This window comes from Lepisosteus platostomus, chromosome 12 (assembly GCF_059453375.1).
Source record: "Lepisosteus platostomus isolate fLepPlt1 chromosome 12, fLepPlt1.hap1, whole genome shotgun sequence".
NCBI classification, from domain to species: domain Eukaryota; kingdom Metazoa; phylum Chordata; class Actinopteri; order Semionotiformes; family Lepisosteidae; genus Lepisosteus; species Lepisosteus platostomus.
Window position 1 is genome coordinate 19,600,001 of NC_142622.1, and position 17,500 is coordinate 19,617,500.

At 40.5% G+C, this 17,500-nt stretch overlaps 1 protein-coding gene and 1 long non-coding RNA gene across 4 annotated transcripts in view; one reads left to right on the plus strand and one right to left on the minus strand.

Moving 5' to 3' along the window:
- The window catches only part of tshz1 (teashirt zinc finger homeobox 1), a 41,957-nt gene that overhangs the window by 12,906 nt on the left and 11,551 nt on the right, over positions 1-17,500 (minus strand). The gene's annotated exons all lie outside the window — the stretch shown is intronic.
- On the plus strand, positions 10,238-17,319 carry LOC148651233 (uncharacterized). The gene is made up of 2 exons (XR_015925528.1): positions 10,238-10,926; positions 16,595-17,319. It is a non-coding gene; the product is annotated as an uncharacterized LOC148651233 (long non-coding RNA).

The window sequence follows — 17,500 nt, forward strand, 5'->3', positions numbered from 1 at the left end:
GAGACAGAAAGGGAAGAAAACATACCAGGTCTGTACTTATGCAAAATACAGCCTACTTCATCATTTAATTTTTAAAAACCCTAAGGTCGTATAACACACTTTCCCTGTCATTTGCAAGTACATTAACTCAGTGGCCATGCGACAGTCAAATTATGCTAATGGGCTGCTAAAATGGGTCATATAGACAGCGCATTTCACATTAACTTCAAACAATGGTGAGCGCTTTCCGAAAGGGAGATGGCAGTGCCAAGAGAGCATGACTGTCTTCTTTAACCCTCGGAGGCTTGCAGGGGAAAAAAACGAGGGAAGGGGCTGAGACGACACAGACAGAAGCCAAAGAAAATAAGACCTCTCTGGGGAACGATTTTAATCTCGGCCCCGATATGTTATCGGAAGTCAACACAAAGCACCCCTTTCACTCCCTGTCATACACGGGACAGCTTTCTCCACGTCTCTTCGGAAGGTGCTCTTGCTCGAACGTCACCTTGTACTGAAATAATAGGAGCAATAGGAGCCTCAAAATCCAGAACGAGCATAAACACGAAGCATGCTACTTGTCCTGTAACCTCTCCCTTTTCGCAAGAGCATCTGGGTCAGGCCCTGCGCGACACGGGAGGCCAAGCTCTCCCACTCCTCCATGCTCATTTCGCCTCCGCTCGTGTCAAGTGCTCGTTATATCCAGGTCACAGCTACTGATTTCCAGACAGACGAACCCTTTTGACTTTTTGCTGCCTCAGCAGGACAACTTTAAACTTCTGAATGTTTTCTGGGATGAGTGTAATTTCCATCAGCAGAAGTAAAGACCACCAGAGGCTACCCCCTGACACGTGACCCGATGCTACAAGATGCATCTTTTGTAGCTCTTTCAGGTTTTAAACTGACACCCAACCAAACTGAAATAAACAATATTTCTAAAGAGAAGAAAACAGTCTTGCCCACAGACAGCTTATTTCGGAGCGGAAGATGCAGAAGCTCAGTTTGTGAGGTCATACCACGTTTCCAGGCACAACACACTAGGGACAATCCACACAACTTTTTTTAAGTTTCAAGTATTCATGTGATGACAAGGAAGGATCAATTAAGGGGAAAAAAAGTTCAGCATTTTACAGATTGATTGCTTCACTTAGACAAGTGACTGGGAGCAGCCAATGTGCGATGAGAAATAATCAACCCGTAACTGCATCAGGGCTCATTTGTCTATTGTCCGGCCTGTCAGCGTTTCGAATGTTGCACACGCTGTTCGCTGTTGGACAGGACAGGGACTGTGTGAGGAGGAGGAGATTTTCAGATGTCCAGATTCTTTGGACTCATAAGCTGGGCAGTGAAGGAGTGCAATGGGGTTATATCGAGAGTCTCGTTAGCTCGTGTCGGCATCTGTGCACACGCAGACAATCACAAGGAAGCTGTTCAAATGCACCACCCTCAGGCTGCGGCCCCAGACACCCTAAACAGAGACCCCCTGACGGGATTAAAGACATTGTTTCAGTAGGCTCACTATATTTACTAGCAAAGGTTTGTACTTAATAATAGCAGTCTCTCTGTTCTTTGTATGCGCATGCCACAACACTAATACAATTTGTAGAATGCGCTCCCCCCCATCTGATTTTTGACTAAATTAACATTACTGCAAGCTTTTTCCCACAAAAATAGCTGTATATGGTTGGTACTGCTGGGATAAGAATTTAAAGTCATCACAAAGCTTCACCTGGAAACACGTTAAAGTAAAGCTGCCTGTAAGCACTAAAATATCTGCACTACCAGCAGCTGTTATCTTACCTTGACAGAGATGAACTGATACACAATGAGTAATGTGAAATCAAAACAGCAGGAGGTTTCTTTGACTTGTTTTGCACTTCTAAAAGCTAAAATAGTTTACAAAGAGGAACAGCTCTGTCAGTTGCTTCACATATTATTCTTCTGACGCTAACTAACATCGGACATTAGACTCCATGTATTTGTGACTACTGAAATGGATTTTATTATAAACAAAATAATATTAAACAAAATTAGTATCACAAAGAAATGTGGTATGTCTTAGCTAGAATGACAAATTGAAGGAAAGCTGAGAGGATTAGATAAACTACAAAAAATATCTTTAATGCAAAGCATACAATACTGAAAAATCATTTTAAAGGATATTGTTTTTCTGGCTTCATGATCTGTTGTTTATATGTAGTGCACATAAACACATGTGAAGCGTCACTGGTGCTCTTATGTTATGATACACATTCCTAAGCATAGTTACAGTACATGCAGAAACTAATCTCAACACATGAAGAGCCAACAATAAGAAGCACTATAAATCCAATTCCACAGAATTAAGTGGGATACAGGAGAGCAGCAATAAAATATATACATATTCATCTCTGTAGCTCCCCAGAAAGGATCATGCTGGAGGACGGGCCCCTGAGATCATTATTCCTCTTCATCTGTAACAATCAAGAAGGCTTTCGGAAGGTGGATCTAGTGCTTAACGTTATACAGGAGCAATCGAAACCTGACTTGGCCAATCTCTCTCATTAGTGTATTTATTTTCGGAGGTGGACTGTGCAGACCCCAAAAAACAACATGTGAGGCAACAGTTCTTACAAGTTTAACTGAGCAATACAATCCCCTTTCTTCCCAAGTCCTTTGTCAATCTGTGTAGCTGTGCTCTGAAGTAGTCCGTACAGGAATCTCTAAGCGGAGGCACTAACTAGCCTTCTGAGAGATTACTATTTTATTGCTAAAGCCAGCCTATTTAGACCTTGCACAAATATCAGAGCAGCCATTCAAATGCAAAATAAAGGCCAAGTCGCTTCTAAAATTGAGGGTCATAAAGTGGGCCTGCCAAAGTGCGGTGTCATCCGTGAGCAGACTGCTTATTGAAAAAACAAGATTTAACAGTCCACTCAGTAACCCCTTACCTAATTCAACCTTAGGAGCCACCAATGGTGAGACCAAAGTGGGGGAATTGGTTCTAGGAGTCCTGAACTGTACACCTCTGCTCCCCTGAAGATGTCCAGTTTTTGAAAGCATATGACAGTGGTGACAAGTATGAAAGCACGTCCACCCTGACCACCTGCAGCCCTTCAATGGGCCTGCAAGTTTGTGAAGAGGCCCAGAAGTAATGGTTTTAAAGAAAGGAGCTTCTGACCTTGCCAACAGAATGCCCTGTTATGATATTCTTACACTTTTTATAATGGGGGAGATACATGTGCATGATCAAATTTCTAGAACAGACCAGTCAGATGCTCTCTTATCTTCAAATCTGCTTAATAATCTTCAAATCTGCTTCGTATGCAAGCTCCCATTCCCTGGGTGTGGTTTATTATAGGGGTCCATTTTTCCCTTATGTTCTTTGTTGAAAATAAAAAAAAAGTTCAAAACTATTTTCAAGAAAGGACAAAAGGTAAATGTAAATGCATCACAGGTTAGTTCTATAATCTTAATAAGTTAAGATTATTAACTTAAGTTCTATAATCTAATTTTACAATTGACCGATGAGGATGTCGAGTGCTGTAGTCAACTTATTTTACTATACACTGTTTCGGCTAACTTATTCAGCATGCAGAAAACTGTTGTCCTGACCATTCGGTGAATATTGTGAGAGATCCTTCAGTTTCTTTCTTATGGTGGTTCTGGCATAGAGACTACAAAGCAAGTAAAGTCATGTTTAGAGAGGATTAAAAACCTATCCAAAAAGACATCAATGACAAGCACCACAACATTTAAAAAACGTTGTTTTTCAGCTTCTATATTAATGTACAGTAGACAACTTTTAATCTTTTCACAGCAAAAATCATTATATCATCTTGAAATATTTAGAAAAAAATATATAATGATGCTTTTCCACAATTATTCAGCCCTGCAACTATGTTTAATTACAGCAACAGTCCAGAATATAAAAAAAATCATCATATAACACCTTTATTCTATTTTTATTTACAATTTTAAATCTCTAAAAAATGTCTCTAAAACCAGGATATATTTTTTTCTTCCCAAAAAGCTGTCATTAAAACTGTATTCACTTAATCAGTATATCGAGTAAGTAGGGTAAGTACTTTTTTAATTAAATGTAATTACATTTTTTCATTTAATTGTTTTTTTACTTTGGTGACTCTGATTGTGGGACTCTTCCATTGTAATAGATTCTTCATCCTCGAGAAAGAACAATGATGATATTAACATCTCAAACTGAAGGGGTGACACCCTTCAACATCATTAAAAAGCAAAAAATAAGGTGAAACTCTGTTTCAAATTAGCAATGCTCTTGGCCTTAATCGCTTGACTATTGGAACAATTATTAAGGGCAAAGAAAGAATTCTGCAACATGTAAAAGCTTCCAAAAAAAAAGCCCAAAAAATGTTCAACACAAGAACGTTCCAAGTTATGAATGGGGCTTTGGAGATTGTTCGTAAACTGAGGACCGAGTGGAATTTGGCAGTGAGTGAATTTGAGGACTCAATAGTAGATGCCAGAGGTTTTGGATACAAGCTTTTGCTAGTGAAGACTGCAGGGTAATGGCTGTTAATGCAGCAAAAAAATGGTTTGCAGTTCCATCTTGTTTTGGGCCCCTCATAATTAACCCTCAGCTTGCATATCAGAGCTGCACAGTGGAAAGGAAGTTCCAAATTTAGTGTATTCATGAAAGGGCCCTGAATCAAGTGATCCTTCAGTGAGATGTCAGCAAAATGTGGCCCAATTAGAGCAGGTTAGCTAATTAACAAACTGTTGATTGAAGATTAATTTGGAAAGAGCATTTTAATCTTCACCTTAATACCATGACAAATAATTACTTATTGTAATTAGCAGTAAGGAGGGGTGTTGTGCTTTTATACAATGCATTACAACAGTAAACAGATTAGTTGTTATTCATGAGGAAATCCTCTGCAAGGTTTAATTAGCTACAAATTAAGCAACGACTAATGACATAATCTTTAATTTTATGTGTTTCACTCCTTTGAGCAATGTTTCTGAGTATGTTTGTGTATGATTGCCCTTACTCACGGCCCAGAAAAGGCTTTAGTGAAGGTATTCACATTGTCTCGGAAATGCTTTTAGATAAATGTACTCTAGTACTAGGGTGCACAAAAAACAGTCAAGGTTATACACTGGAAAATATCTAAATTAAAGTAAAAAATACAGTATTTTTACAAATTCTGACAAGCAACCTTTCTGTGATACCTTGAACTTTTTTTAATGTGAGAATGTCCGTATTGAGGTAACACTTGGTTTTAAACTGCTTTGTTTGAACTATTTTAGATTTTGCTGTACTGTTGACCCTCAAATCAATTCAATACAGGTTATAACAAAAAATGTCCAGCTCCTTGAAAGCTTCTTTTAGCTGCACAATCTTTGAGAACTTCTCCCTTCCCCCTGAGATTCGGTCTTCCAGCACAGATCTTTCTGTTTGTCAAAGCCCCTCAACACACATCCAGGGAGCCATGATGACAACAGGCAAGCTACATAAATCACCTTTCCCCATGTCAGAACAGAACTGCTCAACGATGAAAGAATGGCCATTATATCATAAGAGCAGGAGCCCAGGCCCCATCTGTTCCTTTATGTGGAACACTTTCACAAAAACAAAGCACTTGTCACAAAGGTTCGAGGGCCTCCTGCTTCAGAGGACACACGTAGGCTTGCAGGAGAGCTGGGTTAAAAGCCTGTTAGCCCGAACCAGCCTTTATATACAGGTTTGTCCGAGAACGGGCTTCTAAATTCAGAGCTTACTGCATTCCCAGGATAAAGGTCTGCCTCTCTCTTCAGTTCATTTCACAGGGAAGCCAAGGCCTCTGCAGTTACCTCTGAACGTGGGCATTCAAAGTATCGAGAGCAAAGCAAAGTGACCGAGCTGAAACAGAAGCATTTAATTCCCTATCATCTAAGAAACAGTAATTTGTAAATTCTGAGTCACATTTTATGAGAAGGAATGCACAGACACACAAACATCGCATAATGCTTTGATTTTCAGCGATGCTTTACAGGCCTAGCATACCCTGTAGCAGCCCTAAGGGCACATACCTGGATGATAAAATCAAAATTTCAATTAGCTGCTGGTATATATATATTTCATAAAAATCCTGATACTAACAAATGCTGACTTGAAGACTCCAGGTACGAAAGAGCTTCCCAGAAATGCTTTGTCAAAGTTTATTTTTGCAGCCCTACTTACTACACTTAGTTTCTACTGAATTATGCGACTTCTCTTCAAGATCAGCGTAAAATAAACAAAAATGTCTGTGACAATACAGAATTTCGAACTGCTGTGTGTGAAAAATGACCTGTACTTTTATTTAAAAGCCAGACAGAAAGCAATAGAAATCTCAAGAATGTCTGCTCTTCACCTGTCACTGGCAATGATCAAGCAAGTGGGATATATATTACTCCTATTTAAGAAACAAACATCTTGTTTGTATTTGAAAAAAGAAATTGTAGTAGTAATGTAGTTGCTCCTACTATACTGGAAATGCACTGTCCTATAGCAGACTGAACCGCTTAAAATCTGGAAGATCACAGCTTGTCAATCTGAACCCGCACACCTAACAATTCATATGAAACCCTTTCCTCAATATCAACATGCTGAGAGCTTTTCTGAATAGTTCTGCCATTGCTAATTCCTTTTTGTGCCTGCTGTTTGTTTAGGCAGCCTTTATGCAGAAAGGAAGTCTTCTTCCTGACTGTTTTGTGCTTCCTTTACTTGATTCACACTGAACTCCTCCTGAATTAAATATCTGACATGCAGCTCAGCAGTCCCACGTGGTGTAGTCTACGACAAGAGCTGGATAAGATGTTGTGCTGTGTATTAGACTCAACAGTGCCATCAGAATCGTGGTCCTGTGTCCAGAAAAGTGGAAAATGACCCAAGGAATGCAAAAATCTATGTTTTCTTCCTATAATAGATTATTAAAGAAAAAATATCATTTTAATATCCAAGTCACACATACACACGTATATATGTAGTTGGTAAAATGGTTAGAGGAGAAAATTCAACTGCATTACAGAATTAGTTTTATTTCAAAAGTGTAAATCTTAAACAAGCACACTGTGGAGTTTAAAAAGCACAGGAACAGATTATGGAGTAAAACTGCATTTACAGTTTATCTTCCATTCACCATTAAAAAAAAAGTGGTGTTTTTGTGTCTACACAGGCCACCTCCATTTACATGTTGGTTGTTAGTTGTGAAAATACCATGCATATCAATCAAATATCAATCTGGAGACAACAAATACAGGCCATTGTATGATCTCCTTTGCACTTAGAAAAGACTTGTACTACAGGAAACATCTATCTTTAAGGAACAGTCTGGCCATTTTGTGCTTCAATTGCAGTGAGGATGTCACTACATTATTACTTGTGAGCACAGAAAACTTCTTGTGAAAAGAAAATGCCCCTGTCTCTTTAAATCTCTTTTTAACAGCTGACCCAAAACTTCACCTGTGTGCACTGACTGACAACTTTTCAGCCAAAAACAAAGAAAACAGCTGCTGACTTTGTTGCCTAGCAACTAAAAGTTGATAAATGACCCTAAAGATGGATAACTACCATATATCACTTCATTCAGATGAGTAGGAAAAAAACCCAGAAAGCTCGAAAACAAAGACTCGTGTGACATTTGCTGCACTCACTAACGCACCTTGATAAATCCTGTGCTCCCCGAGACATGCAGTTGTTGTCGACACAATTAAACACTTCGACTCTTACTTTCACGCTGTTTCCAAGTCCCTTGGTTAATCAGGATTTGCAGCCTCAGCTCTTCAGATGTGCATTAAGACCAGACAAAAAAAATACCAAAGGAAAGGAGTAAATTCCATCCTAGTTTCAAGTTACATACATTTTAGAGCTTCAAAACAACTGCAACCAAAATAGGTGGTGAAAAAGTTTTTTTTTTCCCCTCAAAGAAATAAACACACACAGAAGATATCTAAGGGCTCCACAACAAAACTGCACTGCTTCCTCTGTGTTTATGAGACGGTTTCAACCTGTGAGTGTATCCTATCATTACTTTCGTAACATTAAAAAAAAAACCACATCAGACACGGTAATAGTCTTCCACAGTCTTAAGCTCAACCGTTTAATATAATGATCACAGGCCATCTCATTTTACAGTGAAATACCAAAATACAGCCCCCTGTTGCACTATATTTATATTTTGAGCTAATTCAGACATTACATACAAACAGCAGGTGCTGGATATTTTGTTGTTGTTTTTTTAACATCAGAGCCAATCTGCAAAGAAATTACACTGAATTGAAACTGAATGAAAAAAATACATCTATATTGGATCCACTTTCTAAAGACGTATCAATGTAATTAATACTTAAGTATCCACATATTTGTATTTACATATAGAACAGTCTGCTTTTAATAGCAATTAATCACTTGTAGGGCTCAGTTCCTACCGGGTAATTAACACCGCATTAATGTTCTGTTCATCTATCACAGGCCATGAAGACGTTCTAAATAGAACCTGTGACCCCTTAAACGGAAGTGTTAGCCAGATATTTACTTTTCTCCTTTGCCAATACAACTGAAATCTGCAGCTGGCAAAAATCCCGAGATGGAACAAAATGCTGCACAAGGGAGATTCGATTTCTTTCCCAAAGAAAGCCGTCTGACCGGTTGTTGAAGTCCACTAAAGGAAGTATTTGAGAAAAGCCTTTAAATATGTTTCCTCTGAGGGGGTCACTACAACAAGGAGGCTGTTTAAGTGACATAATTTCTACACTTCCTGTTAGAATACCCCGCTGTACTGTTACTGAGTTAAGGCTGCAGGAAGAGCACGTGACAGGTTGGGGGCAGGTCACTGTGGTGTCATGAGCCTCCCCCGTCCCCTTGGCTGGGATGAATGGATAAAGCACCACAACGAGCCACTCCTTCGCCGGTCGACTAAAACAATTCTGTTACAGCAAGTGGTCAGGGCATGTAACAAGAATGCCCAAAATAAAGAATTTAAACCTTATTGAGCATGTTCCTGTGAAATAATAATAAATGAATATTTGAAAATTTCTTAGTACTTAAAACCTAGAAAAAAATCATCTTGGAGCTTGTAGGTAACAGTTAAGCTATTTTAAGGCTTGCTGCTCTACAGAATAGTTTTTTTAACACTCCACCGTTAACTGCCTGATTTGTTTGCCAGTGATAGACTGACAGGTAACAGGGCACTTGGGGAACAGGTGTGACTGATGACTTGTCTACGTGCCTGTTTTGTCTTGCTCAAAGCAGAGTCGTGTCACTCATTAAGATATGATTTCACTTCCTGTTTGTCTGTTCTTTATTAAAAGACTGATGAATGCCTGTTTTTTCTTCCTCTCTTTTTTCGCCAACTCTTTCACAAAACAAATGCGTTTTTGTTGTCTGGCAGGTCGAACTGTTGATACGTTCCCCCCGCAGATCATAAAGGAGAGAACTTTCCAGAAGAACCCTGCGCGAGTCAAAAACACCCCAACAGGCTAAACATGAACATGTCAGCAGGGAGAATTGCTGGCTCTGCCATTTTAAATAAGTTGTTAATTAAAAACAACATTTAGTGAATTCCTGGACATTGCACAAAGCCCAAAGGTGCTGCGGTTCATAAATATCAATTTGCTTCTGGACATTTTCAGGATACTTTTTGCGTAGAACGGGGGCTTTGTCTTTCCCACGGCTCTTGCACAGCGCTTTGCCTTCATCTTTGTCATGTAGACACATCTGCAGTCTTGACACGCGGGTAAGGTTACCCTTCTGCTGAATCCGCTACAACCACACTGAACCCAAACGGACAGTCACCTCAGAGTGTGTTTACAACACAAACAACCTGAGGTCACGGTGTTTCACTACCAAACTCCTTCAAAGGAAAGGAGAGGCGGCAGCACAGAGTGGCTCTCTATGTGGATGGGGCACCAGTGTCCATGGTTCATGAACACTAGACTGCAAATTTAACAGACTAGTCAGACCTCCATCACAGCCAAACTGCCTGCTTTTGTTTTCTGGAGATTTCATGTTTGTGCTTGGTTACGTTTTTTTGTTTGTTTGCGTTCAATCACTATTGAAAGTTTGCTTGGTGGTTTTAGGCTGTGTTTTCTGAAAGTAATCAATTCGTATACAACAACCTTGTTTTTTCACAGTCAACAATACCTGGTCAAACTGTAACATGGGGGGGGGGGGGGTTGTTAAGGAGGCATAGCTTCCTCACCACAGTCAGCAGAGCCCTGTACTAAATTAGCTACAATTACAGCTGAGGGAGAAAAGGCAGCCGAGAGGCAGAGAGGAAGGAGGCTGGTCTTAGGTCATGACCTCACCAGTTCTATCTAGCTCAGTCTGGATGCACAATAAGCTATCAATCTCCTCTCCCATATACTGTCAGTCTCTTTGTGGGTTCTAGTTTGCTAATGACAGGAAAAAATAAATTCAGGCTCATAAAGCGCATCCACAGTGCCATTAAGGATCCCCACAGCTTCCCCGTTCTAAAGTATACTGGCTCAGCGTTGAAGGAAACGCGAGTTTAACTGAAATACAGTGAAATGGGGGGGAAAGGTTAAAGGTGCCGTTTTAAATGACAAAACTGGGATACAGATCCCCACCGTGAAGGTGATAGTTTTTGCTGAGTGTTCTTAAGAACATCTTGGCTGTTTTTTTTATCCAAATCCATAGTCAAGCACTGACTCGGTACCACGCCCTTGGATGAAAAATGTAGCTCCCGGCAATGAGATAACGGCTGCAGCGAACGCGGTTGTATTAAACGACTGCTACTCAGAGAGGTATGTGTACTTCTGTGCAACATTCGGGTTAGCAACAACAGCCGTGTACCAACGTAGCCATCCTGAGCCTTCTCACTCTCCCTGCAGGAGTGCCAAAGGTCCAAGGCCTCTTCAAAAAGATCCTCTCAGCCAGCTAAAAAACCCCATCAAGCCGCTACTATTTTCAAGCAATGCAAACAAAAGTAATAAGGCTGCATCCAGCAGGTAAGGAGGACTTTTCTTATTTCTCATTATTAAAATATATACTTTTAAATGGCTTGTGTGATTTCAGTGAGCTTTCAACTTTAAACACTTGGAACACAATGCATTCTTTCAGCTTATCTTTCCCATAATCCGCTTTTTAACTGCGTACGGCCAAGGGACTCTTTCAAATCTCTCCATAAGTTTCTGCTATAAGCAAGGGAAGACTAAGGAAATGCTAAGGCCATGTCCATCTTGTGTGTGTATTCACAAAAAAACGTACACATTTGTAAACATGTGCAGTGTACTTTGCTGCAGAATTCAATTTCTTCCCCAACAACCACAAAGAAGCACAAACTCCTCACTCTCCTGTCTTGATTTATCCACAATTTATTTTGTAATAAGATAAATAAGTTGCCATCTTTTTCTTTTGCAAAGCCTGAAAAAGCTGCTATTATTGTAGGCACTGACTGAACTGTCATCAGGAACCATTCTATATTTCTGCTTATTCTGAGACATTCTGAGAAATTCTAGTCCAAGTAGCACACCAGACACACACAATCTTAAAATGTACAAAAAATACTACATACACAGAGCTAGATAATTCAATAGTATGATTTTATTTCCCCAAAGAGTAAAACCTTTAATATCTACGTGATTAATTGTGTTTGAAGCCCTGATTTTACAAGAACTATGCAATAAGATGGGACAGGTCGGTGTTGTATTTTTGATGAGGAGGTGAGAAGTGTACACATGCACCCTTATTTAAAATAATGCTAAAAAAACAGTCTGGACTTTGTTTCTGCAACAACAGCAGAAAACAAACTGATCATGGAACACCTACACAATCCTCCATTAAAATTTAAGTTTTGTTCCTGACCAACATTGCAACAAAACTCTGCATTTCCATGTAGACCCTAAAAAAACCTCTCCTTTCACAGGGTGCACTGCAGACAAGCACAGGTTTGCTCCCTTTTGAAAAATCTGTACTACAGTACAAAAAACCCAAAGTTTTAAAACGATCATATTTGTTCAAGGTTACGAAAAAGGCAGGTCTCTACAGCAAAAAGCACAGTCTTAAACCACTGAAAAAAGGAAAAACAATCAAGAAGACTTGCTGAACTCATAGCATGGTGATCGTCTGTCATAGCAGATCCAACACCCCCCTTCAAATCCTGATAGCTGAGGGGGGAAAACGTAGACAGGACAGGGAGTGAACAACATTCGAAGGCAACAGTAAATCAAATCCTGAACTTGATGTCTTGTGTTAAAGAAGGGTCATTTGGGATAAATATAAACATTTGAAGGGGGAGGGAGCAGGAGATTTCTCAGAGTAAGCCGGCAATACAACCCTCAGCCGTGTTAAAACACAATGGCTCTCCGGACTGGGGTAATGGAGTAAAAATCGAAGTCCAAAACTTATCATTTTCTGAACAGGTCTTTGCAAAGGTCCCCGTACTGCTGTCCATTCGACTTTCTGTCAAACTCAGAGTCCTCCAAATTCTCCCCTCCCTGGCCACGTCTCAAGTTCCAGCCATGCACAATCCAAAGTCTAAATAATATTCGGCATGATAAATGACACCATAACTCCGATATCCACAATCAATCTTTGCTTTAAAGACACATCCATCTTCAATAATGTTGATGGGGATTCAGTAAAATGGGGGAACGTGACTGTTTTGCTGACCTCCTAACAGTGGGGGAAGGCAGCCCTGAGTGATGCCTGTCAGCTGACATCTGGCTGCAAAAATAAATTAGGCTTATGAAGACAAATGAAAAGAACAGTCCTGTCAGGGCGAGGGGGGGGGGAGTTAGAAATTCTGAGACGGCGGCCATGCTTTGGCAACAGATAAGCTGTGTGTGCTTACACGTTTATCCTTCAAAGCTGGAACATTTAAACCTACAAAATGCTGCTTTCGTGGTGTCAAAGACGTAACTCTCTCAGAGCTATTTCTCACTGCCTTTGTGCACCTCGAGTGAACTGTTCTTGACCTGCCCTGCTCTGTTACCTTCCAGAAACGCGGAATATTCCGTTAATGGTGTACAAAATCTTTTGAAGGAAGATGAAAAAAAATCACCAGGGCTATCCCCAAGGTACCAGTTTTTCTTCCCCTCTCCATGCTCGCTGAGTGAACTGAATTATTAAATGTGTATCTCCACATACTGATCTCACTGTTTCCCAACTAACTCCTGCGCTCCTAGCTGCAGAGCAGATTAGACACCAGATGTAGAGTCTGCTGCTACACAACATTACAACAAGTTAAAAAAAAGCCAACGGGCAGTGGAACTTTGTTTGGGGGAAAAAAAATCCCTGTTTAAATTTGAAGGTGTTCAAACTGGACAGTGCTAGCTTGAGGTTTTTCAAAGGAATGTGTGCTGTCATGGATCCGTTTACCGTTTTTTTTTCCGCAAGTGTTACACAACTTCGCATTCTAGTCCAATGTACAAGCTCATATAATTTAACAGACTTTAAGATGAAGATGAGTAACAGGGTTCAGAGAAGTGTCATGCCTGCATACTCAAGCTACCATTACCAAAATCCTGCAGCTTATGGGCCGAATAAAATCAAATCTGTCTGATGTGATGTTAAGTACCACCAGACAACAGCAAAAATCGTCTCATCTGCTGTGCCATAAAACAGCAAATTACCAGAGGAGGCTAAGCTGGGGCTGTGAGTGTGAAGGGAGGCGGGGGCATTATTTATTAACACCATGGTACCAAACAACGTTCCTTCACAGAGAACCTGGAACCCCTCATCTGGAACGAGCCGAAGTTGGCACTGAGCAAAGACCGGACAACCCCAGTGTGACATACCGGGTTATGAAAAAGGGATGGCGTAACAAGAGTTTTTGTTAAAAAAGCAGAGGGTGAGGACACAGCTGTTAGGTTTCAACCAGCACGCAGGAGGTTAACAGGAGAGCGCATTGGTGTGGGGAAGACAGAAACATTACAGACTTTTCTGGCAACAGGCAAAGCGAGAGTGGGAGGGGACTGTGGAATGAACTCTCTCAGGCTTTGTCATGTACGTTTCCCAAGGCCTAGCCTGGCCTCTTTGATAAATGACACATGTCATTCTGTCAGGGCCTGACACTGCAGCTGGGAGGCCTGGTGATGTATGACTCCACTGAAAAAGGAAATCAACTTTTTGGCATGGACTGAGACTATGCCCTTTATAGGGATTTTGTTTCTTCCTCTGTTATTTCTCTTTCACAGGCTTTTTACATTCGCATATGCATGCTTTTTTTTTAAACAAAAAAAAGCACAACAAGGTCATTGGGCATGCTTTTACAGAGGTAAACATAAACCTGCCCTCTCCTGTATGCGCACACATTAGAAACGTGAAGGTTTTTAAAACTGTCAAACAATTTTTTTTAAAAGATGGAACTCTAGCATTTCTCCATTTAATGCTACTGAGAAATCTTTAATAAAACAACCGCATTTGTCAAGCAGCTCTCCGAGCTGCAGTTCAGGTTCTGCGCTGCGAGCAGCGGCAGCCTCACACTAACACAGATAAGGGCCTGTCTGCGATACAGTACAGAGAGTGCAATCTGGAAGGAATCAAAAGACTGCAGGGTGATTTCAATGATACCAATGAGAGGAAGCTTCTAGAAATTACAGTATAGCTGTACACGGCTGCAAAAAACACTACTCATTCATTACCAGCATAGACTACAATTGAATGCTTCATTTTTTTCTATTTTGGGGAATTTTCCCTCAACATCTGATTTCTCGGAGCTTATTGAATGTTGCGTACTTCCGAAACGCTACTGTGTTCCGGTTGCTTTCCACTGTGCAAGTAAGTTGCAAATGCTTGCTAGCTGGAAAATAAAAGAAAGAGAAGAAAAGAGAAATATGTAATTCATTGGCATTTTTAGCTAAATAATTACTGTGAACACTCTAGAAAACAGCCAAAGCGCCACAACAAGTCAAACGGTGCGTATTTAGACAGCTGACCTAGCTACACCCTCATAGCTCACAGTCACTCCAGATATACCCACAGTGAGCACGGCTTTGCAAGCACCACAGCTTCCAAAAAAGTCCGCTTTTCACAGAGCTGTCTTCAGAAACACAGATAATGATCAAATCGCGCTCTGCTTGCTATTTGTATAGCTCGTCTTTCAAAATAAGTTAGATCAGAAAAAGATGTTAACTATAAGGGCAACATAAGCCCAATGAAAGGCTGCTTACATAACGCAATTCTGTGTGACAAACGTGTTTAGGGCTCTACACTGGAAAAAGCATTTTTTTAAGGAAGGGATACTATTTGGCAATGAAAAGAAGATTTAAATTCATTATATCCATCCCTTTACCTAATTAAAGGCAAAAGTAAAAATACACAAATCTACAAAACAACATACATAGGAGAGGCAGGGGATTCTTGCCTTTTTGGTAGGATAGGATGCTTCAATGCACAGCCCTGCCATTAAGAGTTAACAATATGTTGCTATGGGGATACAAGGAATTGAGGCAGAGAAAAATCAGTGAAGATTACTTAATAGATCACTCCCATTTTTAGTATTTTGTGAAAACCCCTGAGAAGTGACAACACTGGAAAGTGGTGGAGGGTGGGGGTACAGGAACTGTTAATACGCCATCCTTGGCTTGGTATTGTCACTGGTGGGTAAAGGATTTGTAGGCCAGTCCTTCTCTGATTAACAGACATCTGTCAGGACACAGATGAAAAGGAAACGAAAACTGCACAAACAGATAAAAAAAAAACAGCAAAGAAAACCCCACTATGGGTGGGATGTTCTTGGAAACCCCTAAATGCTCTTAGCTCAAGGCGGAAATCATCCGCTTAGCCTCGCAAGCCACAAACGGGTTTGTCACGTTTACGACGGCTTATCTGTTGTTTTGTTTTCTAAACAACGCAAAATCCGAGCTGTGGCTTTGCCACGCGCTGTTAAAAATAACACAGAAGGCATACAAACACAGGGAAACAACAACAAACAAACAAAAAAACAGGCGGTAAGGGCATTAGTCCCCAATAAGGTTGAAGTCTGTGAAGCGAAACTTCACATAACTGTCTTCAAAAATGGAAGGGAAAAACGTTCCTGATCTATTCTCTTAGTGTCTATTGTGCACAATGGCAAACGCTTGCACACACCCAAGCAGCCAGGGCCTTCGGATTCTTTGGAAAACTTGCCACCTGGGGGTCATGAACTGCAGATGACCCCGCTCGATTTGCGCTCTGCTCGGAATCCCTCTGAAAGCACAGGGGAAAAAGTATCATTAAGAGTGACTGATGACTGCCAGTCATGGTTGACCTGCTCCAGGCTTTGGTCTCTGCCTCGGTAATAAGTGGCTCTTTATTAGCACCAACACTCCATAAAAGGGGTGTGTTTAGTCACAGGATAGTGGCCTTCTAATGCTCGCTTCATCCCCTCAGATTGATTGGTGCACATTTTGACTGCCTCCATAGTAAGTGAATTACACAGGACGTGCTGTACAGCGCCGTGCTTCCCAAAAAAAGAAGTCTCGCTCAAAGAAAACACTGGGAGAGGAAATTTTACTAGAAGCTGAACACACATCTCCACACAAACTTGAACACTAAGGTGCGATGGAATTTGTCAACCAAATTACATGGAATGTGTTACAGTGCTTTGTGAATGGAAACATTTTACAGTGGTGTTGTTTATGGTAAAAAAAAAAAGTGTTGAACCCTAATTTGGTAACTTTTTATTTTTTACAGGGCTAGGAGGAGAGAAGTGAAATGAAAGCGGCGTTGTGTGTCACTCTTACTTGGGGCTTCTGTGTTAAATGGGTCTTGGGCCCTGTGCAAACTGCAGCCCAGAACGAGACCCTGTAAATCCAGCCATAAACATTTCAACCGTGAGGCAAAGGCTGTGAATTTACACTGCAGCTGGGAAGCACAGCAACTGGGAGATGCCTCTCTGCTTCAACTGCCTGAAACGGGTGCAACCTTTCATCAAGTGACATTCAACAGCCCTATCCCCCTTTTCCAAAAAACGAAGCCATTCAAAAAGCAATAGGATCCTCTTTTAAAGGCCTTAAAGCGTAGTCTCTACAGTTGTGCACACCAGTAATGAAGAATTCCAAGTGCAAAAGAAAGCCATGTGCACGCATCCACAGTCAAGGTGCTCAATGGCCACTGTTCCACAAGCAAGGACAAAATAAGACCATGTCCAAGTCAGCTGCAATGAATTAAATTTTTAATTCCTTAATTTTTCAACCTTTTCACTGGGACAGAGCTTCTTTGCCGCTGCTTTGCAGAAGACATCATTTTTAATTGTTAATGAAATTGGGAAATAATTTTGCATTCGTTTGGTGGCCGGTTACAGTAGTTCCTGAGAGCAATCGTGGAGGAGATTTTACAGTTGATAAAAATGTGTGAAATATTTTAGATTTTCCATTTTATACTGTATATATGTATTAAACGCTTGAATGCCTCACTGAGGTCAATGTAAAAAAATGATCTAATCTGTTCCGTTTCCATTTTCCAAACGATACATTAATCTGCAAAATCCTTTAACTTCTTGGTAAGCATCTACTGTACAAATACACAAATGTTTTTGTGTACTACCTAGCCACTTGAGGCATTTCGCAAAAAAACACTTACTAGTCATTAACACTGGTA